Raw genomic sequence first — 25,482 nt, forward strand, 5'->3', positions numbered from 1 at the left:
TAAAAAGACACTGCAGGGGGCGGAGCTAACCGCTGAACAGTGTGGCTGCATTTGTGAAGAGCTCCATGAACTTGTTATTGCAAACTGCAGAAAAATATGACTCTTCACCCAAAACTAAACGCTCAAGTTTAACCTAACAAGGCAGGAGACTATCCCTATCGTGCCTGAGAAGAACAGAATCGATATATCTGTTTTGACTGTGTGAAAGAGTCTTGAATCTGACTCCCCAAGGAGACTGAGGCACACTACTGCAGATGAGCATCTAAAAGCTTGGATCACCATCCTATCTACCCCTTCTGCCTGGCTTTGGAGGTTCCCGGCTCCCAGCATGCAACGATTGACCCGGGAAGCATATCCGGAAACAGAGGGACCAAGCACAGTCCGCAAAAGTGGAGAAGTTTAAAAGGCTCCTTCTAAGGGCGCGAAAAGTTGCCATCTTTGCCCCATCATCTTACAAGCCACCATCCCAGCCAAGGAACCGTAGGCCCTGCTCCCGTACAGAGCTCATTACCTCCAATCAGGCCAGGCTTATACCCTGCAGTGTTACCTCCATACCCGGCTCACACAGTATTGCCAGACATAGGAAGACCACACTACACTGGTGAGCAACTGGGGCCTATCTGTCTGGAGGCCGGCCGCGACCCACGCTTCAGCTGTGCTTGCCTTACTCTGCAAAATCTCCAGGGCAGCCTGCAGGCCTAATCCATATTGCTGCTGGGACTGTTCAACCTCCAAGAAACTGGCTGAGATCTTATCCTTATTTACCCCATACACCTTACACCCTGACTTGAGGGCACAACTACCAAGTTTTTCCACTAGTGTCACCACCCAGATCCACATAGACACCTGTGGGAACTTTCATCACCTTGTGCACCTCCCCCAAATACCTACTTACATTTATCTGCACCTCAGAAAAACTCATTGCCAAACCTAAGTGACTGTGGCCTGTTAATACATAATTCTGTTATGTTTACCCATCATTGCTCTCTACTTAATATTTCATATACTCTAAATCCTGTGCCACATTGTAAATTGACAATCCCTTCATCTCCTAACAGCACCCGACAAGGTTGTCCCCTCTCGCCCCTTTTATTTTCCCTAGCAATTGAACCCCTAGCAGAACAAATCTGGACTGACAAACAAATAGATGGAATCACCCTATTTGGCACGACCCATAAGGTTGCCCTTTTCGCGGACGACTTGACAGTATTTTTGGCAAATCCAAGCAATATAATCCCTAGGCTTATGGCTTTCCTAAAGTCTTTCGGGAATATATCCTTTTACAAACTAAACCTGGCCAAGACAGAGATATATGCAAAAAACATCCCCCAAGACCAATTACAGACTCTACACCTAATTTACCAAGTCACATGGGCAGATTCGCACATTACACACCTTGGATTAAAACTTTCCAATAGCGTACCTCAGTTAATCAAAGACAATTTCCTCCCATTATTAACTGAACTGCGAGCTCTGAAGAGTACGTGGAATTACGACTCCATATCCTAGATCGGCTGTATAACCGCCCTAAAAATGTCGTTCCTGCCCAAATTAACCTATCTTTTTAGATGCTTCCCAAATAGAATATAATATCTACTTCTGCAATTTCAAAGCGAGTTCACTAAATACATTTGGAGAAGTAAACCCCCAAGAGTAGCGCATAAAATCCTCCAAACTCCTATACGGGGAGGAGGTTTAGCCTCCCCCTCTGTGGTTAGGTACTGTGAAGGAGTCATGCTTACCCATATATCCCAATGGGAAGCACTTAACTCCCCAAGCAAATGGAAAATTATTGAACAAGCATCCTTTCCTTGCCATATACATCTACAAGTCTACCTAATCTGGACCACTTCACATTGCCGCAGAACACTTGACATCGCTAACACGATAGTCCAGGAGTGTCTCTCAGTTTGGAACACAATCAGACATTATGCCCACATTGCCCCCCACCCCTCACCGATCACCTCACTAGTGGGCCTACTAACAGGACTCCCAGAAATGCATACTCATAAATGGGCCCAACTTGGGGCCCAAACTGTCTCAGACCATTGGATTTCCTCTCCACAAGCCCGCTTTCACACCTAAGAAGAGATAAATTCAGACACCGCTATTCCACACTACATGACTTTTGAATTTCTTAGATTAAAGAGTTTTTTAACCAGATGGGGCTTCGAGCCTGAATTATCTCGCCCTCCCACCCTCTGGGAAACCACTTGGAAGCGTAGTAAAAGGCTCTGCAGACCCCTTTCCACGCACTACACTTTGATAGGAAGCACAAATCTTACAGATAATTTACCCCACTTAAAAAGATGGGAGACCTACTTAGATACCACTGTCCCTCCCCAAACATGGCAGTATACCATAGCATTGACCAAGAAAACTATACAATGCATCACTTTAATGGAAACATAGCATAAATTGTTAACACTTCGGTACTACATCCCTACACGACTTGTCAAGATGTACGATACAGTCACCCCTCTATGCTGGCGTAAATGTTAATTGATTGGAGACACTATGCATGTCTGGTGGGATTGCCCCAAAATAAAGCCATTATGGAATACTTGCTTCCTTATTCTTTCTAAAATGGGTATCCCCCTGCCTAAAACACCAGCCATAGCCTTACTCCACATAGGAACCCATACCCTCCCTAAACACCATTCCTTTCTCTGCATCTATCTCTTCATCCCGTCAAGGCAGCTATAGCCAAATCGTGGAAAGAAACCTCACCGCCTAGTTGGTCTAAGATTCTCAACTCCATGGCATGTGTCTACACCATGGAAAAAGAGTATCTTCTTTTCACTCAATAAATCAGACCTCTTTGAGCTTATTTGGGCGGAATGGAAAACAAAATTCAGTACCTTATGGAAACCAAATGTCACAGCCACTGAGTAAATTCATCTTCCCTAATAACCAATAGTCTCCATATGATTCCTTCCCTGACCTCATCCTCCCTCCCACCCCTCCTCCCCCTTCCACATTCTTTAAACTCAGAAATCTGATATTGTTTGCAAATAAATACCTATATGTGAATCTATATACTAATCTATATACTAAGCGGGCAAAAGCACTTTGAATTTCAAGTTAGTTCCATTTCCTCCCCCTATGTCATGTGGCAGCCATCAGCCAATCACAAAATGCATATAAGTATATACTGTGAATTCTTGGACATGCTCAGTAGGAGCTGGCACATCACAAAGTGTGCATATAAAAATTATTGTGTGCATTTTGATAATAAAAGTGAATTGGAAATTTGTTTAAAATTGTGGCCCTATCTCATATGAAAGTTTAATTTTCACTTTAATGTTCCTTTAAAGGGACAGTAAAGTAAAAATGCAACTTTTATGATTTAGATAGAACATGTCCTTTTAAACTTATTTCCAATTTACCTCTTCTGTTCTCTCTCTCTCTATCTCAGGAGCAGTAACGCACTAGTAGGGGCTAGCTGGTGTTTGGTGGCTGCATATATATATGCCTCTTGTTTGTCCAATTAGCTCCCAGTGGTGCATTGCTGCTCTTCAACAAAGAATACCAATAGAACAGAGAAAATTTGACGTAAATTGGAATGTTGTTTGACATGGAATGCTGTACTTCACTCATGAAATTTTAATTTTGATTTTATTGTTTGGCCATGAGTTACGAACAATGTATTTGAGTAGAACAATGTTTTAAAGCAGTTTGTGGCAGCCAACGGGTTAACAAATGAGAGTTGTAAAAATATTGTTTTTTGTCATGAAGCAAAAGTGATATTTTCCATTCTTGCTATTGCATAAGGGTTTTTTTGCCAAGCTTTTTCCACCACAAAGCCTTGATAAATGAGCCTCGTTATTGCTATTTTTAAGACGCTTCAAGCAATGACTGAATTTGTTTTATTAATGTACTTTTAGAGCTAATGGTTTGTTTTGGGTTTGCCAGCTCTGATTATTTATATTTATTTTACACTTTTAGAAGCTTTTGCATTGCAGCACACAATTTCTCTAAACTGGATATTTATACGGGAGACTGAAGATAAACACAATTTTTACTCACGTTGAGTAAGAAGAAGGAATTTCAGTCTACACCAACTTACAAAACCCTTTTTCAATTTTCTTTATCAGCGTGACTCATTTTTCCTGAAAACAACTTCTCTGGGCTGATTATGACTTAAAGCAACCAAGGGATCTACTTTGGAACAACCTACCACATGGATTATACAGAGCTATGAAAAAAAAAGATGTTGTTTATTGAGGAATAAAGATGCAGAGCAGCTAAAATGAGCAGATGAAACTCATAGCCCATGGGATTTAACTACCAATTATCTGTTTTCACTAGCATATGACTTATGTTATAATATGCAGTGCATGGTCAGCTTCCTTTGTAATCCTCAACCCATGTAGATCTGCAATTTACATTTTAAAAGGAAACCCTGTGTTTTTTTAACCCAGCACAGGCCATGGTGCACAATTGAGGGCTTCTGAAGTTGAAGATTTAAAAGGGACTTGAAACTCCTTTTAAAAATATTGTTTTTTTATCTTGAAAAAACTGAAATTCATATTTCATCGCCACTGATCTCTCCGAAATGATTAATCTCTGTCTGACTATGGTCTAGATTACAAGTGGTGCGCTAATTTAACGTGTCTGTAAAGGGGCGAATTCACCCGTTTACAGGCACACGTTAAATAACCAGCCATTACAAGCTCCCATTGGAGCCTACGGAAACGCTCTCTCGTAAGCGCAAAGTTTCCATGCAATGTGAATGCGAGGTCGCGTTTGCATTGCACTTTACTTGTAATACCAGTGCACATTTGCATGTACCGTTATTACTGAGTGCATACCCCCCAACTGTCCCGATTTTCATGGGACAGTCCCGATTTTAGGGGTCTTTCCCCCTGTCCCGGGTTGCTAGCCATCTGTCACGATTTGCCCCATGCATTAAAAAAAAAAATATATATATATATATATATATATATATATTATTATTATTTTTTTTAAATTCTATTGGGCCCATACTAAGAAGCAGCTGGCTTTGCTCTCACAGGGTTAGATACCTGTTAGATTCCCTGTGGAAAAGGAATGGTGTGTGAGTTAAGCAGGAGTAAAGAAGGCTGTATACACTCTGAGCATGGGTAATGGTGACCTCTTTAACCTACCTCTGGTAGTGATGATGTCTAACCCCTGGTGATAATACAAGCATGCCTTCAGTGTTATACAATGAGCATTGCTAATACCAGGGTAACAAACAGTGGCAGCCGCAGACTGCCAGCTAATGTGCTTGCCAACCCCAGGACCTCATACAATGAATTACAGATACCCATATATGATGTAGTGTGTGTGTCTATCTGTATCCATAACTGTGTGTGTGTATCTTTATGTATAAGTTTATGCTATGTAGTGTGTGTGTGTCTGCATGTATAAATGTAAGCTATGTAGTGTGTGTATGTGTATCTGCATGTATAAGTGTGTATCTGCATGTATAAGTGTATGCTATGTAGTGTGTGTGTATGTCTGCATGTATAAGTGTAAGCTATGTAGTGTGTGTATGTGTATCTGCATGTATAAGTGTGTATCTGCATGTATAAGTGTATGCTATGTAGTGTGTGTGTGTCTGCATGTATAAGTGTATACTATGTAGTGTCTGTGTATCTGCATACGTCTATGCTATGTAATATGTGTGTATCTGCATGTATAAATGTATAAGTGTATGCTATGTAGTGTGTGTGTATCTGCATGTGTAAGTGTATGATATGCAGTGTGTGTGTGGGTATGTATCTGCATGTATAAGTGTATGCTATGTAGTGTGTGTGTGTATCTGCATGTATAAGTGTATGCTATGTAGTGTGTGTGTATCTGCATGTATAAGTGTATGCTATGTAGTGTGTGTGTATCTGTATGTATAAGTGCATGCTATGTAGTGTGTGTGTATCTGCATGTGTAAGTGTATGCTATGTAGTGTGTGTGTATCTGCATGTATAAGTGTATGCTATGTAGTGTGTGTGTATCTGCATGTATAAGTGTATGCTATGTAGTGTGTGTATCTGCATGTATAAGTGTAGGCTATGGTGTGTGTGTATCTGCATGTATAAGTGTATGCTATGTAGTGTGTGTGTGTGTGTATCTGCATGTGTAAGTGTATGCTATGTAGTGTGTGTGTATCTGCATGTATAAGTGTATGCTATGTAGTGTGTGTGTATCTGCATGTATAAGTGTATGCTATGTAGTGTGTGTGTATCTTCATGTATAAGTGTATGCTATGTAGTGTGTGTGTATCTGTATGTATAAGTGCATGCTATGTAGTGTGTGTGTATCTGCATGTGTAAGTGTATGCTATGTAGTGTGTGTGTATCTGCATGTATAAGTGTATGCTATGTAGTGTGTGTGTATCTGTATGTATAAGTGCATGCTATGTAGTGTGTGTGTATCTGCATGTGTAAGTGTATGCTATGTAGTGTGTGTGTATCTGTATGTATAAGTGTATGCTATGTAGTGTGTGTGTATCTGCATGTATAAGTGTATGCTATGTAGTGTGTGTGTATCTGCATGTGTAAGTGTATGCTATGTAGTGTGTGTGTATCTGCATGTGTAAGTGTATGCTATGTAGTGTGTGTGTATCTGCATGTATAAGTGTATGCTATGTAGTGTGTGTGTATCTGCATGTGTAAGTGTATGCTATGTAGTGTGTGTGTATCTGCATGTGTAAGTGTATGCTATGTAGTGTGTGTGTATCTGCATGTATAAGTGTTTGCTATGTAGTGTGTGTGTATCTGCATGTATAAGTGTATGCTATGTAGTGTGTGTGTATCTGCATGTGTAAGTGTATGCTATGTAGTGTGTGTGTATCTGCATGTGTAAGTGTATGCTATGTAGTGTGTGTGTATCTGCATGTGTAAGTGTATGCTATGTAGTGTGTGTGTATCTACATGTGTAAGTGTATGCTATGTAGTGTGTGTGTGTGTGTGTATCTGCATGTGTAAGTGTATGCTATGTAGTGTGTGTGTATCTGTATGTATAAGTGTTTGCTATGTAGTGTGTGTGTATCTGCATGTGTAAGTGTATGCTATTTAGTGTGTGTGTATCTGCATGTATAAGTGTATGCTATGTAGTGTGTGTGTATCTGCATGTGTAAGTGTATGCTATGTAGTGTGTGTGTATCTGCATGTGTAAGTGTATGCTATGTAGTGTGTGTGTATCTGCATGTGTAAGTGTATGCTATGTAGTGTGTGTGTATCTGCATGTGTAAGTGTATGCTATGTAGTGTGTGTGTATCTGCATGTGTAAGTGTATGCTATGTAGTGTGTGTGTATCTGCATGTGTAAGTGTATGCTAGGTAGTGTGTGTGTGTATCTGCATGTGTAAGTGTATGCTATGTAGTGTGTGTGTATCTGCATGTGTAAGTGTATGCTATGTAGTGTGTGTGTGTGTGTATCTGCATGTATAAGTGTATGCTATGTAGTGTGTGTGTGTATCTGCATGTATAAGTGTATGCTATGTAGTGTGTGTGTGTATCTGCATGTGTAAGTGTATGCTATGTAGTGTGTGTGTGTATCTGCATGTATAAGTGTATGCTATGTAGTGTGTGTGTATCTGCATGTATAAGTGTATGCTATGTAGTGTGTGTGTATCTGTATATATAAGTGCATGCTATGTAGTGTGTGTGTATCTGCATGTATAAGTGTATGCTATGTAGTGTGCTACTGTGCATTTTTGCTGACTTTAAAGGCCAGAATCTAGAATATTAATGGGGAATGCAGAGAGCAGTTTTAAAGAATTTATTATTAAATGTACAATTAAGATAAAAATATTTAGCAATGTCTCTGCAATGGTTAATTAAATACAGAGCTCACATAGCCATACCAGTGGTTTGAGCTTGTGTTTGATTTGCTGCCTAAGTGTATTAAAATATATGTCTTTATTTAGAATTTTATTTATATTACTTTGCTCTTATGATTTTTAAGCCCCGCCCACCACATTGAACTTTTTTTGCCGCGGGGAGGGGGGGTCCCTCTTTTGATTTTTGAAATGTTGGGAGGTATGTGAGTGGAGTGCAAATATTGCTCTTGTGAAAGCGCAATTTACCCTATATAGGTAGGATAGACTAAGTATGAACATACGTATGACATTTTATAGTGTATTAGCCACTAAAAATGTCTCCTTTAGGTACACAGGAACATAATTATAATGGGATCAATCTAAAGCCCTTGAAGACTAATAATTGAAAATACTGATTTAAAGGGACAGTCTAGCCAAAATTAAACTGTCATGATTCAGATACAGCATGTCATTTTAAACAACTTCACATTTTACTTTTATCATCAAATTTGCTTTGTGTTCTTGGTATTCTTTGTTGAAAGCTAAACCGCTAAACCTAGGTAGTCTCATATGCTCATTTCTAAGCCTTTTGAAGGCTGCCTCTTATCTCAGTGCATTTTGACATATTTTTATGTGTGTTATATAGATAACATTGTACTCACTCTGTGGAGTTATTTATGAGTCAGCACTGATTAGCTTAAATGCAAGTCTGAAAAAAAGAACTAAGATAAGCACTGAGATAAGAGGGCAGTCTGCAGAGGCTTATATACAAGGTAATCACAGAGGTAAAAAGTGTATTATTATAACTGTGTTGGTTATGCAAATCTGGGGAATGGGTAATAAAGGAATTATCTTTATTTTTAATTCTGGTGTAGATTTTCTCTTTAAAGTAAGTCTCCTAGTGTGTAGCAGCTCTCACATAGGGCCCTATTACCTAAAGTTCTTTGGGCTTGCTAGATTCTGTAAGAAATGTTGCTAGTATTATAAATCCCCTAGTAAAATTCTCTAAAGGAAGTTTTTGTCTCACAAAGGGGCGTTCCCTGCATTTTAGTATGTTAAAGGGACATGAAACCCAAAAACATTCTTTCATGATTCAGGCAGAGAATTCAATTTTAAACAACTTTCCAATTTACTTCTTTTATCTAGTTTGCTTCATTATGTTGGTATCCTTTGTTGAAGGAGTAGCAATGGATTACTGGGAGCTAGCTGAATGCAATGGTGAGCCAATATGAGACATCTATGTGCAGCTATCAATCAACAGCTCCTGAGCCTACCTATGTATCCTTTTCAACAAAGAATGCCAAGAGAACAAACCAATTTCAATAATAGAAGTAAATTAAAGTTTTTTTAAAATCATATGCTCATGGAAATACATTCGGCTAGATTACGAGTTTGGCGTTAGCCATAAAAAGCAGCGTTAAGGGGTCCTAACGCTGCTTTTTAACGCCCCCTGGTATGACAAGTTTGGCAGGTACAGGTGTACCGCTCACTTTTCTTCCGCGACTTTTCCATACCGCAATTCCCCTTACGTCAATTGCGTATCCTATCTTTTTAATGGGATTTTCCTAACGCCGGTATTACAAGTCTTGGAAGAAGTGAGCGGTTCAACCTCTACCTCCAAGACTCCTACCGCATATAAAAGTCAGTAGTTAAGAGTTTTATGGGCTAACACCGGAACATAAAGCTCTTAACTAAAGTGCTACAAAGTACACTAACACACATAAACTACCTATTAACCCCTAAACCGAGGCCCCCCCCCCCCACATAGCAAACACTAATAAAAAAATGTAACCCCTAATCTGCTGCCCCTAACATCGCCAACACCTACATTATAGTTATTAAACCCTAATCTGCCGCCCCCAATGTCGCCGCCACCTACCTACAATTATTAACCCCTAATCTGCCGCCCCCAACGTCGCCGCTACTATATGAAATGTATTAACCCCTAAACCTAAGTCTAACCCTAACCCTAACAGCCCCCTAACTTAAATCTATTTTTAATAAATCTAAATAAAATTACTATAATTTAATAAATTATTCCTATTTAAAACTAAATACTTACCTATAAAATAAACCCTCATATAGCTACAATATAACTAATAGTTACATTGTAGCTATCTTAGGGTTTATTTTTATTTTACAGGCAACTTTGTATTTATTTTAACTAGGCACAATAGTTATTAAATAGTTATTAATTATTTAATAACTACCTAGCTAAAATAAATACAAAAGTACCTGTAAAATAAAACCTAACCTAAGTTACAATTACACCTAACACTACTCTATAATTAAATTAATTACCTAAACTACCTACAATTAAATACAATTAAATTAAAAAAACTAAATTATGAAAAAAAACAAACACTAAATTACAGAAAATAAAAAAGAAATTACAATATTTTAAACTAATTACACCTACTCTAATCCCCCTAATAAAATAAAAAAGCCCCCCAAAATAATAAAAATCCCTACCCTACACTAAATTACAAATAGCCCTTAAAAGGGCATTTTGCGGGACATTGCCCCAAAGTAATCAGCTCTTTTACCAGCCATTAAAAGGGCTTTTTGTGGGGCATTTCCCCAAAGTAATCAGCTCTTTTACCTGTTAAAAAAAAGAAATACAATACCCCCCCCCAACATTACAACCCACCACCCACACACCCCTACTCTAAAACCCACCCGATCCCCTCTTAAAAAACCTAACACTACCCCATTGAAGATCACCCTACCTTGAGCCGTCTTCACACAGCCGGGCACCACTGGTCATCCGATGGGGCAGAAGAGGACATCCGGACCGGCAGAAGTCTTCATCCTATCCGGGCAGAAGAGGACATCCGGACGGGCAGACATCTTCATCTAAGTGGCATCTTCTATCTTCATCCATCCAACGAGGAACGGCTCCATCTTGAAGACCTCCGGCGCGGAACATCCTCCTCGGAATTAAGGTAGGAAAAAGTCAGATTGGTTGATTTAATCAGCCAATCGGATTGAAGTTCAATCCGATTGGCTGATTGGATCAGCCAATAGAATTGACCTCGCATTCTATTGGCTGATCCAATCAGCCAATCGGATTGAATTTCAATCCGATTGGCTGATTAAATCAACCAATCGGATTTTTCCTACCTTAATTCCGATTGGCTGATAGAATCATATAGCCAATTGGAATTCAAGGGACGCCATCTTGGATGACGTCATTTAAAAGAATATTCATTCGTCGTTATTTCGTCGGCTGAGCAGGATGTTCCGCTCTGGAGGTCTTCAAGATGGAGCCGTTCCTCGTCGGATGGATGAAGATAGAAGATGCCACTTGGATGAAGATGTCTGCCTGTCCGGATGTCCTCTTCTGCCTGGATAGGATGAAGACTTCTGCCGGTCCGGATGTCCTCTTCTGCCCCATCGGATGACCAGTGGTGCCCAGCTGGGTGAAGACGGCTCAAGGTAGGGTGATCTTCAATGGGGTAGTGTTAGGTTTTTTTAAGGGGGGGTTGGGTGGGTTTTAGAGTAAGGGTGTGTGGATGGTGGGTTGTAATGTTGGGAGAGGGGTATTGTATTTCATTTTTTTACAGGTAAAAGAGCTGATTACTTTGGGGCAATGCCCCGCAAAAGGCCCTTTTTTTTTTTTTTTTTTTTTTTTTTTTGAAGTTTAAATTCTTTTATTGAGATAATTCCAAAATATACATAGAAAAGCATCAGAAAAACTTCTAGTTTAACATCAGATGTTACAATAGATAATTATTTGTTACAATTAAACAATTAGGTTTATAACAGCAGGACTCGAAGTTGATTATTACTACTGGATTAGGCAGCAGGTACCAATCAGCCGACACTCCAAAATAAAAGTATACATTGGATATGTTAGTAATGGAAATGACCGTTGCGAGAATGTCTATGACCTCCTTCTGACTGACTTAAGTTAACCCTATGTTGTGCGTATTTTAGAGTCTAACTGTAGAGATATTGCATGCGAGATTACAGTTTTATGGTCGGTTGATAGAATATGGTAAGGGAATGGGTTGCTATTGGCTGTTAATATATTCCTCCCATAGAAATGATATATTATGGAATTCTTCTGCCCGCCTGGTGCTGGTGTAATGGTATTTCTCCAACTGGAGATAGTGTGTCACCCTGGATTTCCAGACTGCGGGGGATGGCAGGTCTGATTTTTTCCAGTTAAGCAGGATTAGTCTTTTAGCAGAGTTGATCATAATTGTGAGTAGTGATTGTTTTAGTTTACATGAAATTTTGGGGAATTTGTTAAACAGAAAAACCCACGGCGTAAACGGAAGTGGTGTACCTATGGCCTTTACAATCTCTGGTCTAAGGGAGCGCCAAAAGGCTGATGCTATCGGGCATGTCCACCAGATATGTGCAAAAGTAGCTGGCTCTCCGCAGTCTCTCCAGCACATGGTGGTTGTGTTGGGGAATAGGTGGTGTAATCGAACTGGTGTGTAGTACCACCTACTTAGCAGTTTGATATTCATTTCCAGCACCGAAATGGATGCTGAAGCTTTTGTCATCTGGTGAAAGATGATATTCCAATCTGGTGGGTCTAGGGCGACTTCTAAGTCTTTTTCCCATTTAGCTACATATGTAGGGGGTGTCGAGTGAGACACTCGTGATAGTATTTTATATGTTAAAGATAAAATTCCTCTCTGTGGTTGAGGATGAAAGCATATTGCTTCGAATTGAGAGAGTTGTCTTTTAAATTGAAATCTGGAGGTGTGTGTTGTTAGATAGTGTTTCAGTTGTGTGTAAGTGTACCAATTTCGGAAGTTGGCCCCCAGGATATCACATATTGCCTGCTGTGGTTGGATTTCATTGTCTTTGTAAAGAAGGTGGTGTGGGATAGAGTTTTGTAGAAAGGGGGTGGTTAGGGATGTGTCGGGAGTTCTTTTAAAAAATGGAAGTGGTGTGTTCTTGCTAACCGGGGTCAGAGGGAAATATGTGGTAGAGACCGTGGGGTACTTCTGGAGTATTTTGTCCAATTGTCTGAGGGTTTCATGTACTAGCCTAGGTGTTGTGTGAAGTAATTTACGTTGGGCATTGGGTATCCAACAGTTCCCGCACAGTTAATGGCAGTCTGAGAGTGATTGTTCTAACTGTACCCATTCTTTGTTCATGTTGTGTTTGCACCAGTCAGCAATTCGCGTTAGGAAAACCGCCTGTCTGTAGCGCATTAGATTTGGGGCTCCGATCCCTCCCAACTCCTTCGGGCGGTATAGGGTGGAGGTAGCGATGCGGGGCCTTTTATGCGACCATATGAAACAGTTTATTTGTTTTTGTAGGGAAAATAGTAGGCGGTCAGGGAGGGGAACTGGGAGGGTTTGTAAATAATACAAGATTTTGGGCAAGATGGTCATTTTGATCGCGTTAATTTTCCCTAACCAGGAGAGGGGCTTGCATTTCCATGCGTTGAGGGTTGCTTGGGTTGTTGAGTTAAGGGTTTTATAGTTTAGGGAGATTATAGTTTCTATAGACGGAGAGATAAATACCCCCAGATATTTTATTGCTTTAGGTTGTATGCGAAAATGGTAATCTTGTTGTATTTTCTCTGTGACGTTAGGGTGTAGGTGTATGGCCAATAATTCGGATTTTGAGATATTAATTTTAAAGTTGGAGTAGGATCCGTACACTTGTAGCGTTCGTAACAGGGGAGGTAGTGATGTATCGGGGTCCTTTAGCGTTAAAAAGATGTCGTCCGCATAAAGGGTTATTTTATATGTAGTAGATCCGATCTCCATTCCAAGAATGTTGGTATTGTGTCTAATGTGGGAGGCAAGCACTTCCATCGCCAGTATAAATAAAAGCGGAGAGAGCGGGCAGCCCTGTCTTGTTCCGTTTTTAATGTTAAAAGGGGGAGAGATAGAGTCGTTTACTTTAATTTTGGCTTGTGGGTTATTATAAAGTGCGAATATTTTCCCTATAATTTGTTGGGGGAAGCCAAATACGTGCATGGTTTGTTTTAGAAAAGACCAATCTAGCCTATCAAAGGCCTTTTCTGCATCCATGGCCAAGAATGCCGATGGGATCTTTTGGGTAGCAGCGTGTTCCATAAGGTTTAATATTTTGGTGGTATTATCCCTAGCCTCTCTGGAGGGTGCGCAAAAGGCCCTTTTAAGGGCTATTTGTAATTTAGTGTAGGGTAGGGAATTTTATTATTTTGGGGGGCTTTTTTATTTTATTAGGGGAATTAGAGTAGGTGTAATTAGTTTAAAATATTGTAATTTCTTTTTATTTTCTCTAATTTAGTGGGGGGTTTTTCCATAATTTAGTTTATTTAATTTAATTGTAGGTAGTTTAGGTAATTAATTTAATTATAGAGTAGTGTTAGGTGTAATTGTAACTTAGGTTAGGTTTTATTTTACAGGTACTTTTGCATTTATTTTAGCTAGGTAGTTATTAAATAGTTAATAACTATTGTGCCTAGTTAAAATAAATACAAAGTTGCCTGTAAAATAAAAAATAAATCCTAAAATAGCTACAATGTAACTATTAGTTATATTGTAGCTATATTAGGGTTTATTTTATAGGTAAGTATTTAGTTTTAAATAGGAATAATTTATTTAATTATAGTAATTTTATTTAGATTTATTAAAAATAGATTTAAGTTACGGGGTTTTAGGGTTAGGGTTAGACTTAGGTTTAGGGGTTAATACATTTAATATAGTAGCAGCGACGTTGGGGGCGGTAGATTAGGGGTTAATAATTGTAGTTAGGTGCGGCGACGTTGGGGGGGGGCAGATTAAGGGTTAATAACTATAATGTAGGTGTCTGCGATGTTAGGGGCAGCAGATTAGGGGTTCATAGGTATATTGTAGGTGGCAGCGGTGTCCGGAGCGGCAGATTGGTGTTTAGACTCGGGGTTCATGTTAGGGTGTTAGGTGTAGACTTAGAAAGTATTTTCCCATAGGAAACAATGGGGCTGCGTTAGGAGCTGAACGCTGCTTTTTTGCAGGTGTTAGGTTTTTTTTCAGCCAGCTCAGCCCCATTGTTTGCTATGGGGAAATCGTGCACGAGCACGTTTTAGCCAGCTTAACGTTACCGTAAGCAACGTTGGTATTACAGGGAGAAGTGGCGCTAAATTTGCTCCTGGCTAGTCTAAATGTAGCCACCAATCAGCAAGCAAGGTGCTGAATCAAAAATGGTCATGGTCATTATCTACACAAGCATTTAGTGGGGATGACAACCACATATTGTTATCCTGGGGGGGCTTTCTGAGCTCATTACGGCCTCTCCGGCAGTCACAAGGTCACCATGGGCATGGTGGCATTACCAAGCAGTAGCAAAAAAACGTAGCCAGCACTTCTAAAAAAGTTTGATCTTTATTTGTGTCACATTAAAGAGACTTCTGGAAAGCCTAAATAATCACGCATTCTACACTATCCCTTTTAGCCTGGCACCTTTCAGCTATTGTGGATCAGCTGTTGCTAATGCTGCTGCTAGAGGAGCGCTATTGGGCAATTATGGAGGAGTGTCCGTGACGTCACAAAGTACCTGGAAGCACACGGAGCCCGGGTAGGGAGTTTGTAGGAGTGTTTGCTGGCTTGGAGTTCCCTTTACCGGAGGAGAAGAAGAATCCCATCCTGACTGCAGAGATGTCCCAGTGCTGAGGGCGGTGAGTAACCGTCCTGGTTAATTTGTGACACTGTTATAGCAGCTAACAGGGATTCGCCACACAGCAGGAACCAGATCACGCCACCCACTCTCATCTCCCACTACACTGGACACACACTTATTTTGGCATGTACTGTGTACGGAGCTGGCCCACATAACTTTGTTCATCTGGCATTACCAAGCCCCAGAAACCTGGAGGTGCCAGGTTGCTAGAGAGTTTGAGGGAACTGGATTCTCTAATGGCAAATTTTACCTTAAAGGGACATGAAACCCCTAAAAAAGTATTTCATGAGTCAGATAGAACGTGCAATTTTACACAACTTTCCAATTTATTACTATTATCTAATTTGCTTCATTTTTTTGGTATCCTTTGTTGTAAAGCATACTTAGGTTCAGGAGCAGCAATGCAGTACCGGGAGTTAGCTGGTAACAGATGGCTGCACATATATGCTTCTTTTCATTGACTCACCTAATGTGTTCAGCTAGCTCCCAGTATTGCACTGCTACAAAGGATAGTAAGAGAATGAAGCAAATGTGAAAGTACAAGTAACATGGAAAGTTGTTTAAAATTGTATTACCTGAATCATGAAAGACAAAATGTGGGTTTCATGTCTCTTTAATAAGTGTGAACCTCACAAAGAGCCCTAACAAACCTACATTTCTGTATAGAAAGGAGAGACCCATAAGTGCACTGTTCAATTAAAAACTGCGCAGAAATGACAAGTGGGGGCACTTCCTGTAGGTCCACCAGTGGTTTGAGGGAGGGGTCATGACGAGGCTGGTGTAATGGGGGGTCAGAGTAGTAGTGGGAAAATGAGGGATAATCATACGTAACGTACACAGTAAACTTTAGACATGTGCAGTGAAGAAAATTTTGTTTCAGACAAAATTTTGTTTCCGAATAGTCGAGGAAATTTGTTTCCCTGAATATTCGTTGGCTGCACTATTCGGTTTTCATATAAGTTTAAAACTAAAATAAAAATCGAATTTTCTTTAAACGTTTACATTCATTTTTGTTAAATATCTACAGCTGAAAAGTTCACCTCTAGCTACCTATTAAAGCTCTCTGCAGAGCTGGTGTAAGGTTAGTGCAGGTCCTGGGTTCTGAGTGCGCTAAACATCCATGGCAAGAAGAGAACCGGGTTAGTGCGCTCTCCAGAGCGCTTTAAAGGGACATAAATGCTCAAAATTTTCTTTCATGATTCAGATAGAGAATATAATTTTAAACAATATTCCAATTTACTTCTGCTTTATTCTTTAGTTAACCTTTGTTGAAGAAATTGCAATGCACATAGGTGAGCCAGTCACAGGAGGCATCTATGTGCAGCCACCAATCAGCAGCTACTGACACTATTTAGATCTGCATTTCAACAAACGATATCAAGAGACTGAAGCAAATTAGACAATAGAAATAAATTGGAAAGTTTAACATTGCATGCTCTAGCTAAAGCACGAAAGAAAAAATTTGTGTTTCATGTCCCTTTAAAGTAAGTATTAACCCTTTAAAAGTAATTTAAAGAAAACAAATAAATACAGATGAATTTTGCCAGTATTTTTTTGTTTTCTTTACATTTTGCTGGTGCATGCACTCTAGTAAACATATTTAATATACAACATTATTACAAAATACAAATGATAACCAAGAGTACAAAATTCAAAGGGTACTTAAAATTACTCACAAAGAGAGTGTAATGTGTGTATTATATACAGTATTTATATATATATATATATATATATATATTATATATATAAACGTATAAATATATATTGTACCAAAATACCATCAGATATATGTAGAATTATGTATTTATGAATAAATAGAACATGTTCATATTTATGTCGGGTTAGCACACATGAGAATATGGGATTTGGTTTGCGCGCGTGCGACATTCTAAGTTCGCTTTTTGCACGTTAGGTTAGCGCGATATAATACGAGTCAGTAGTAGCTTGCATGACACAAATTATGTCTTCAGAAGCAATGCACACCACAACCACCTATCTGAACAAGCATAGTGTTTGAATGCTGGTGCACGGGCCTCACAGCATATGTGTGTATGCCACTGAAAAATAGTAATGACTTTTACTAGAAGCATTTTTGCTAATGGAAGTGTATTGTAAACATGCTTCTTTTTCAAACTGAAATGCAGAATCCATTAGATCTAAAAGGTTTACAGATAAAATAGATTTGCCTGTTCTCACATTTTAGTCTTCAATATAAATGTTCCTATTTTCTCAACATCAAGGGTTTTATTTGACAACAGCCTTTGCATAAATATGTCTGAAGATTTTCAACCAAAATGTTATTAATGGCATTTTCCTAAAATACATTTTTTTTAAATTCTTTTTATGCATTAAAATAAAAATGCAAAGTGGATTTGAAGAAATATTGTTTTGTTCCCTCTGTGAAAGTTATAACAGATGGTGCAGATCAGTAGGAAGTGATCTAATATTGAGAATTCCTAACATTTAATAGTGCGGCGTTGCTATTTCTTTATGAGCTGTAAACATGAGTAACTCATTCAACCAGTAAACCCATTACATAAAATAAAGAGTGTCTCTCACATTCTTATTCATACTCCATCCAGTCACTGATGTTTATTCAGACACTATGTTTGATCTCCTTTCATTAGATGCAGAATCTGCCTCCCTTACTCTTACAGAAAACAGTGAAATGTTGTTTGTTAAGTAACAAAAACAATTAAAAAAATGTTGCAAGCATGCAAGGTTTAACTGGATAAAAGAGCAGACCTTGAGAATGCAGAAGCAGGTTGGACAAAAAAAAAAAAAAAAAAGAGTTCAAGAGTTTTACCATTCAGGCATGAAATGAAAAGCAACAGAGGAGGTATCATTGGAAGAGGGAGGGAATCTAAGGTTGATATGGGGGTGGGTTAGCAGCTTAAATTTACAGGGAATTCCGGTGCAAATCTTAGCTAAAAATGCACAAGGTGTGATGTTGGCGTGTTAGTGAAACCTCTGCCAGGACTCATTTATCATACACTGTATTCGTGACTTCATTAGGGAAAGCTCTAATAATAACCCCCTCTCCTGAACAAGGCATCCAATCTGGCTGCTTCTTCCCCCAGGAGATATAGTTTACTTTGCATTTTTATACCCCCACAGTTGATTGCACCAAGGTTTAAAAAAAATGCAATGATTTTATGATATTATTCATTGCATTAGGGCTGGAAATAAAAAATGTAAAAAAGACAACACACACATTTTCACTTAGAATGAAAAAGACAAGGCTGAATTCATAAAGTAAAAGTGTATTTATAATCCAGCCGCACATTTCAAGGTTGTTATCCAGGAATTCTATTGCACAGAGAAAAATGCTTTATATATTATGCACTTGTCTGTTATTAGGGGTATAGGGAATTGCATAGTAAAAGATCTCACTCAACTAATAGGTTAAAGTACACAATACATTGTATACTTGTATTTATATAGTGCAGGCAGGAATCAAGGGATACTAAACCCATTTTTTTATTTCATGATTCAGATAGAGCATGAGATTTTAAGCATCTTTCTAATTTACTCCAATTATCAATTTTTCTTTGTTCTTATCTATCTTGATTTGAAAAAGCAGTACTGTAAGCTTTAGAGCCAGACCATTTTTTGTTCGGCACCTGGGTAGCACTTGCTGATCTGTGGCTAAATGTAGCAAACCAATCAGCAGCTCTACCAAGGTGCTGAACTAAAAAATGGGCCGGCTCCTAACCTTTTATTACTGCTTTTTCAAATCAAGATAACATGAGAACAAAGAAAAATTGATCATAGGAGTAAATTAGAAAGTTGCTTAAAATTGCATGCTCTATCTGAATCATGAAAGAAAAAAATGAGGGGTTAGTATCCCTTTAATTTCTAATTATCATATACTCTTCTAACTCCTATATACTCTAAAGCAATCAAAATAAGATAAAATAAATGCAGATTTATACCTTTACAGTCAGCACTGCGTAAACAACTCCCTGTTATTGATAATGTTTAGTTTAATACTTTACACAGATTAAATGTTCTTATTACACAATGCAGAACATGTAAATATAAATAAATCAATAAACAGCATAAAAGTAACATTCAAGCTATTTAAAAAGCCGGTTAACACTGTGTAAAACATAAAATATGATAACACATGCTCAAGAAATATTATCCAAATAGCAAACTTGTATACATGACATAAAATATTATATTTTTATGATAACACATACTCAAAAAATATTATCCAAATAGCAAAAAATATAATATTTATGTTGTTAAACTAATTTTCTATTTATATAAACATATATATATATTTATACAGGATGAAGGAAGGAACTCACTGGTCTTTTCATCAAATCTTTATTAAGCGTGATGTTTCGGGCACGCACTCCCCTTCCTCAGACAAACACAAACCAATAGTGACTGAAAATATAAAGCCAAACAAGCCCCTCCCAGTGAAAATTGCGCCAAAAATGGTTGCTATAGTGATCCTCAACAACATAGTCAGGTATAATAATATGTGTATCATACTAAAATGTAGTGAGTGTATTAAAAGAGCACAAATTCAACATACTCATACTATCTAAAATATCACCCATCTGTGTAATAAATACCTATCTGTCCCCTAACACATATACTAAATCTATGTGTATGGTGTAATCGTGACCTATACATTAATGTATTGTGCACAAGTGAATAGTGTATATGTACACATTGGCAGCCCAATGGACAAGATCGATATGAGCAAACTCTGTTGATAACCTAAATCATAAAACATCTTATCAAATGAAATTAACCAGAGTAAAAAAAATTGTAATTCCTTATGGCAGGTTTGAATGATACTGCTTGTGCGCACGGTCTGATACCCAATCAACGACAGAGGGGATACTAGATTACATATTACCAACTTAATATAACATTGCACATTGCCAACTTAATACAACTATAGATATAAGTATATACAATATATAATTACTGTATGAGAAACAAGGAATAAACCATATCAATAGATTTTGCTAAAAAAAAAAGCTTAGCAACATTTTATTTTTCTCCAAAATCATACATTAAAATGTATGACAGTTTTTGTGAATTTATTTTGTAATAAGCTTTTTAACTGAAATAGAACCTACACTATTGTCAGTAATGATGCGTTTGTACAGAACACAATATCTAAACAAACAATATCTCAGTTCTAGTTATAATGCCATATTGATTTGAGCCTACAATATGTACGTTTCCTTATGCAGCGAACACATTCCAAAGGGCAATTAATTTCCCAACATGCATTGAGACGGAGGCATAGTGATATTTTTTTCCTTATTTGTGTTCCTTTGGTAAGTTTCACTCCAAGCGCTCGATATATAAGCCTGGCCATTCATGAATTCTTTCTAAGAGAATCTGCAAGATGATTACTTTGCCGTCTTTTGTTCCAAAACACATGCAGAGAACACAGAACTGCATTTCCCAGCAGGCTTTTCTTCCATAAGGGTGCACTCCGACCCCTGAAAAAGAATGAATACAAATTTGCAGACTGAATGAGTGTGAAATTATGAGGAGGGTTGCGTGCATGTTTATGCCTGCTGCCACATGAATCGCTAGAGTACGCTGATCGAAATGCAGCACTGTACGTTAATAAACATTGCATCAACTGCAAACACTAAACAAGATGTTTTAACCCCTTTGATACCACAGAGACTAATAACATACAACAATCCGACAACAAAAGCCAAATTGTCTGACAAAGTCTCCTGCTGACCCTTAAACATTCACAGATCTTTCTTTATAAATGGCAGAAGCTGCTTGTTTATAGTATTAAGCAACTTGCTGCATATTTGCATGTTTTTAAAGAGATATGAAATCCCAAAAATAATTTTGTGATCTAGACAGAGCATACAATTTTAATAAAGTTTCCAATTTGTTTATATTACCAAATTTGCTGTGTTCCCATGATATTCTTTGTTGAAGAGACACCTAGGTAGGTATCTGTATCATAGCAACACACAGCAGCACTTTTGAAGATAAAAACGACCTTTATTACCTTGTATCAGCGTGCACTACACAGGAGACGATTGCTAGGTAGGTATCTGGAGCACTAAATGGCAGGAAATGATGCTGCCATCTAGTGCTCTTGCAAATGGAGGGAATTCTTTCAAAACTGCTGTCATATAGTGCACCAGACACGCACATGCTCCTGAGATTATGTCCCTGCTTTTCATCAAAAGATATCAAGTGATCAAAGAAAATATGATAATAGAAGTAAATTAGAAAGTTGTTTAAAATGACATGCTCTATCTAAATCATGAGAGAATTTTTTTGGGTTTCACCTCCCTTTAAGCCTCATCATTCATGCTTAAATGCAGAGTTTAGTGTCACACGTGCAATTGAGGCTGATCACAAAAATACTATATCATTTCTTTGTGCAATTGGGTTAACACCATCTTGGTTTTTAGCAAATCTATTAACGTCTGTTTTATTTGAGTTATTTTTTGGTAAAATAAATAATAAAACTCTTAAAGGGACAGTACTAGGGCATTGTTATTACAAACATGTGCATCTCTAACTTTGTTGTCCATCCCAATTGTTTCCATTGAGTTGGTAAAAATGGAGGCATAAGCTACCAAAGCGGCCGACAGCTAAAAGTTTACAGCTCCATTTTAGTACCAGGTTTCCAATTAAATATTTTATGCATTGCCTGCAGTTGCTCTTGTAGTCTCGGTTAAAGTTAAAGTTCTGTTAACACTTACATCCAATGTCAGATTTTTTCGAAAATTGCACCATAACAAGTTTGTTTCTATGGTAACCCAACCTTACACTATAACATTTACGTTAAATGTTTGTGCTCCTTATCTGTGATCAGCTCTAGAGAGAAACAAAAACAAATATACATTAAATATATTAAAATATTTAGGGCTAGATTACAAGTGAGGCACACCGGATTTTGCGCTAGCAAAATTGCGATTTTGCAATCCCTTTTTCGCCTGCTGATATTACAAGTTCAGGAGAAATAGTGATTGCGCTAGCTCAATAGCCTTTTCCGCTTCAATCCTTACCGTGATCTAAGAGCTCTGGTAAACTGTTTAACAAGAATTAAAAGTTGCAGAAAACACAACAAAAATACATTATAAAGTACACGTACACCCATAAACTACACTATTAATCCCTAAACTGCCACTCCCCCACATCGCCAACCCTAAATAAAACGATTAACCCCTAAACCACCATCCCCACATCGCCAACCCTAAATAAAATGATTAACCCCTAAACCACCATCCCCACATCTCCAACCCTAAATAAAACGATTAACCCCTAAACCGCCACCCCACAATGCAAACTAACTAAATAAACTATTAACCCCTAAACCACCCCCTCCCCCCCACAACGGGTAGATAGTAGTATCTATTTATTGCCATTATTATTGTTTTTTTATTTTTTGGGGGGCTTTTCTTACAGTTTAAGCTTTTTTTTTAGCTTTTGTTTAGCTTTTTTTTTATTTTTTTATTTTCTTTAGATACATTATCCCCTACACTTTTTGTATATTAGACTACATTGTCTAATGGTATAGCGTAATGCATGAAAGCAAGGAATCAAGACATAAATAAATACAGATTACCGTTGTCTTTTATCTACATGGATAGGATATGATAATCAATGCTATTCAAAGAGCAACTGAATGTAACATCTGTCACCAATTGGTGCCCAATGTTAGTTCAGTAGCTAATCAATGTATAGGTTCACATCATATTGTCAATTCATGCCCTTGGGAGTTCTGCTTTCTAGTATGAAGATCCAATATACTTCTTATTTAAGAAGCCTTTTTAATCGATCTCCTCCCAATGGGTCTTTATCTATTTGTTCAATAGCCATAAAGGAAAAGTTGGATATACCTTGTTCATGTAAATGAAAATGTTTCGCTGCTGGTGTTCTAGGTGTATCTTCTTCAATTCTATCTTTTAGAGGGAGAGTTGTAATACCTACATATTGTTTTAAACAATGTTTGCATGTAATCAAATATATTATGAACATAGATGTACAGTCTATTCTCTGTTTGATGTAATATATTTAATTAGTTTGCATGGAAATTAATGTGAGGCTCTTTTTGGTGTAGGAACAGCTTCTGCACGGGACACGTCCACACATGTAATTAACCTTAGTAGATGACAACCAATTGGTGGGAATAGTTACCTTTTTATTATATTTTTTAGTGACCATGTCACGTATAGTAGGTGCTCTTTTTGCCACATATTTTATACAATTTTCAAGCTTATTTCTTAAGTCTCCATTGAGAACTGGTAAATATTATCTGATGATATTTGAAATGGAGTAAAATTGGTTGCTGTATTTTGTTATGAAATATATATTCCTTTGTTGTGTCTCTCTCGTCTTGGTATCTGAGTGTGTTTTTGTTTTGTTCTTGTTTTTTTTGATGGTATCATTAAGGAGAGTTGCATGTGCAAAATCATTAGATTAAGTGAATTGAATTTGAAAAGTAAAAAAAATCCTTTGAAGTGCTTTCTTATTGATTGTAGCTGCGTTATAAAGCGGTATCCATGCAAAGTATAGGGAGTGTTTTCTCTAGCATAAATGTATTGAAAAGAATAAGATAAATAGGTTAAAACAGGTGAAACAAAAAGTATGTATTTGAAAAAAGAACAAAAACATGCATAGAATTTTCCATGGGAATTTTAATTGATTGAAATGGACATTACATTACATAAGTAATATTTTGCACCTGCTCACTGCTCAGCTGGTCATGAACAGGACTCAGCTGTTGATTGGTGACTACCTGTGTATGCCACTTCTTGGTCTATGCCTTGGCCAGTAGTATAACTGTACTTTGTAATGTATTTTTAAAATGTTTTGTGCAATTTTTTAGTTTTGAAAACAGTTAATTACAGCTCTGAGATCGCGGTAAGGATTGAAGCGTAAACTTCGCACTTGTAATATCAGCGCAATTAAAAAGACTTGCGAAAACACAATATTGCTTGCGCAAAACCATTTGCGCCTCACTTGTTATCTGGCCCTTAGTGTTTAATGTCCCTTTAAGAGCATAATTTTATAACTGAACGTGTTACACAATTTATGATAAACAAATAGCTATTTCATATGGTTTAGTAATTACTGTTTAAGGACCTTTATATGGTGTATAGTGATGTTATAGGTGGCATGTGTGCAATTAACCTGTTGTGCTCGCCAAAACCATAGCAATATGTGTGTATGTATTTTTAAGTATATATTGAGCATGTATTTGTTGGGTTATCAATTTAACTAATTTTGTATTGGCTTAAAAGTGCTTATTATATATTTTGTTTTTAAACTCTTAAAGGGACACTCAAGTCAAAATTAAACTTCATGATTCAGATAGAGCATGCCATTTTAAACAACTTTTCAATTTACTTCCATTAACAAACTGTGCACAGTCTTTTTATATTTACACTTTTTGAGTCACCAACTCCTACTGAGCATGTGCAAGAATTCACAGCATATACGTATATGGATTTGTGATTGGCTAATGGCTGTCACATGATACAGGGGGAGTGGAAATCGACATAACTTTGCAATTTATTTAACAAAAATCTACTACTCATTTGAAGTTCAGACTAAGTGCTATTGCATTGTCTTCTTATAATGCATTTGTTGATTATGCAAATCTACAGTGTTGACTGGTCCTTTAAAGGGACACTAGAGTCAAAATTTAACTTTCATGATTCAGATAGAGCAGCAAATTTAAACAACTTTCTATTTACTTCCGTTACCAAAATGGGCACAGTCTTTTTATATTTACACTTTTTGAGTCACCAGCTCCTTACTACTTATATGCATTTGTGATTGGCTGATGGCTGTCACATGATACATGGGGAGTGGAAAAAGACATAATTGAAAATTGTCAAAAACAAATCTACTTCTCCTTTGAAGTTCAGACCAAGTGCTATTGCATTGTCTTGTTATCTTGTATTTGCAAATCTCCTGTACAGAGAGGTGTTTAGAAAACAGATCACAGTTGGGAGGCACTTGGGAGGGGGCAGCCTTTATATTGGGTGGGGGGGCAGTGCCCCCAGCGATGCTACTGTTAAGCAGTTTGGGTAAACCTTTCCCACTCCTAAGCAG

Source organism: Bombina bombina, chromosome 6, assembly GCF_027579735.1.
Source record: "Bombina bombina isolate aBomBom1 chromosome 6, aBomBom1.pri, whole genome shotgun sequence".
In the NCBI taxonomy this organism is placed as follows: domain Eukaryota; kingdom Metazoa; phylum Chordata; class Amphibia; order Anura; family Bombinatoridae; genus Bombina; species Bombina bombina.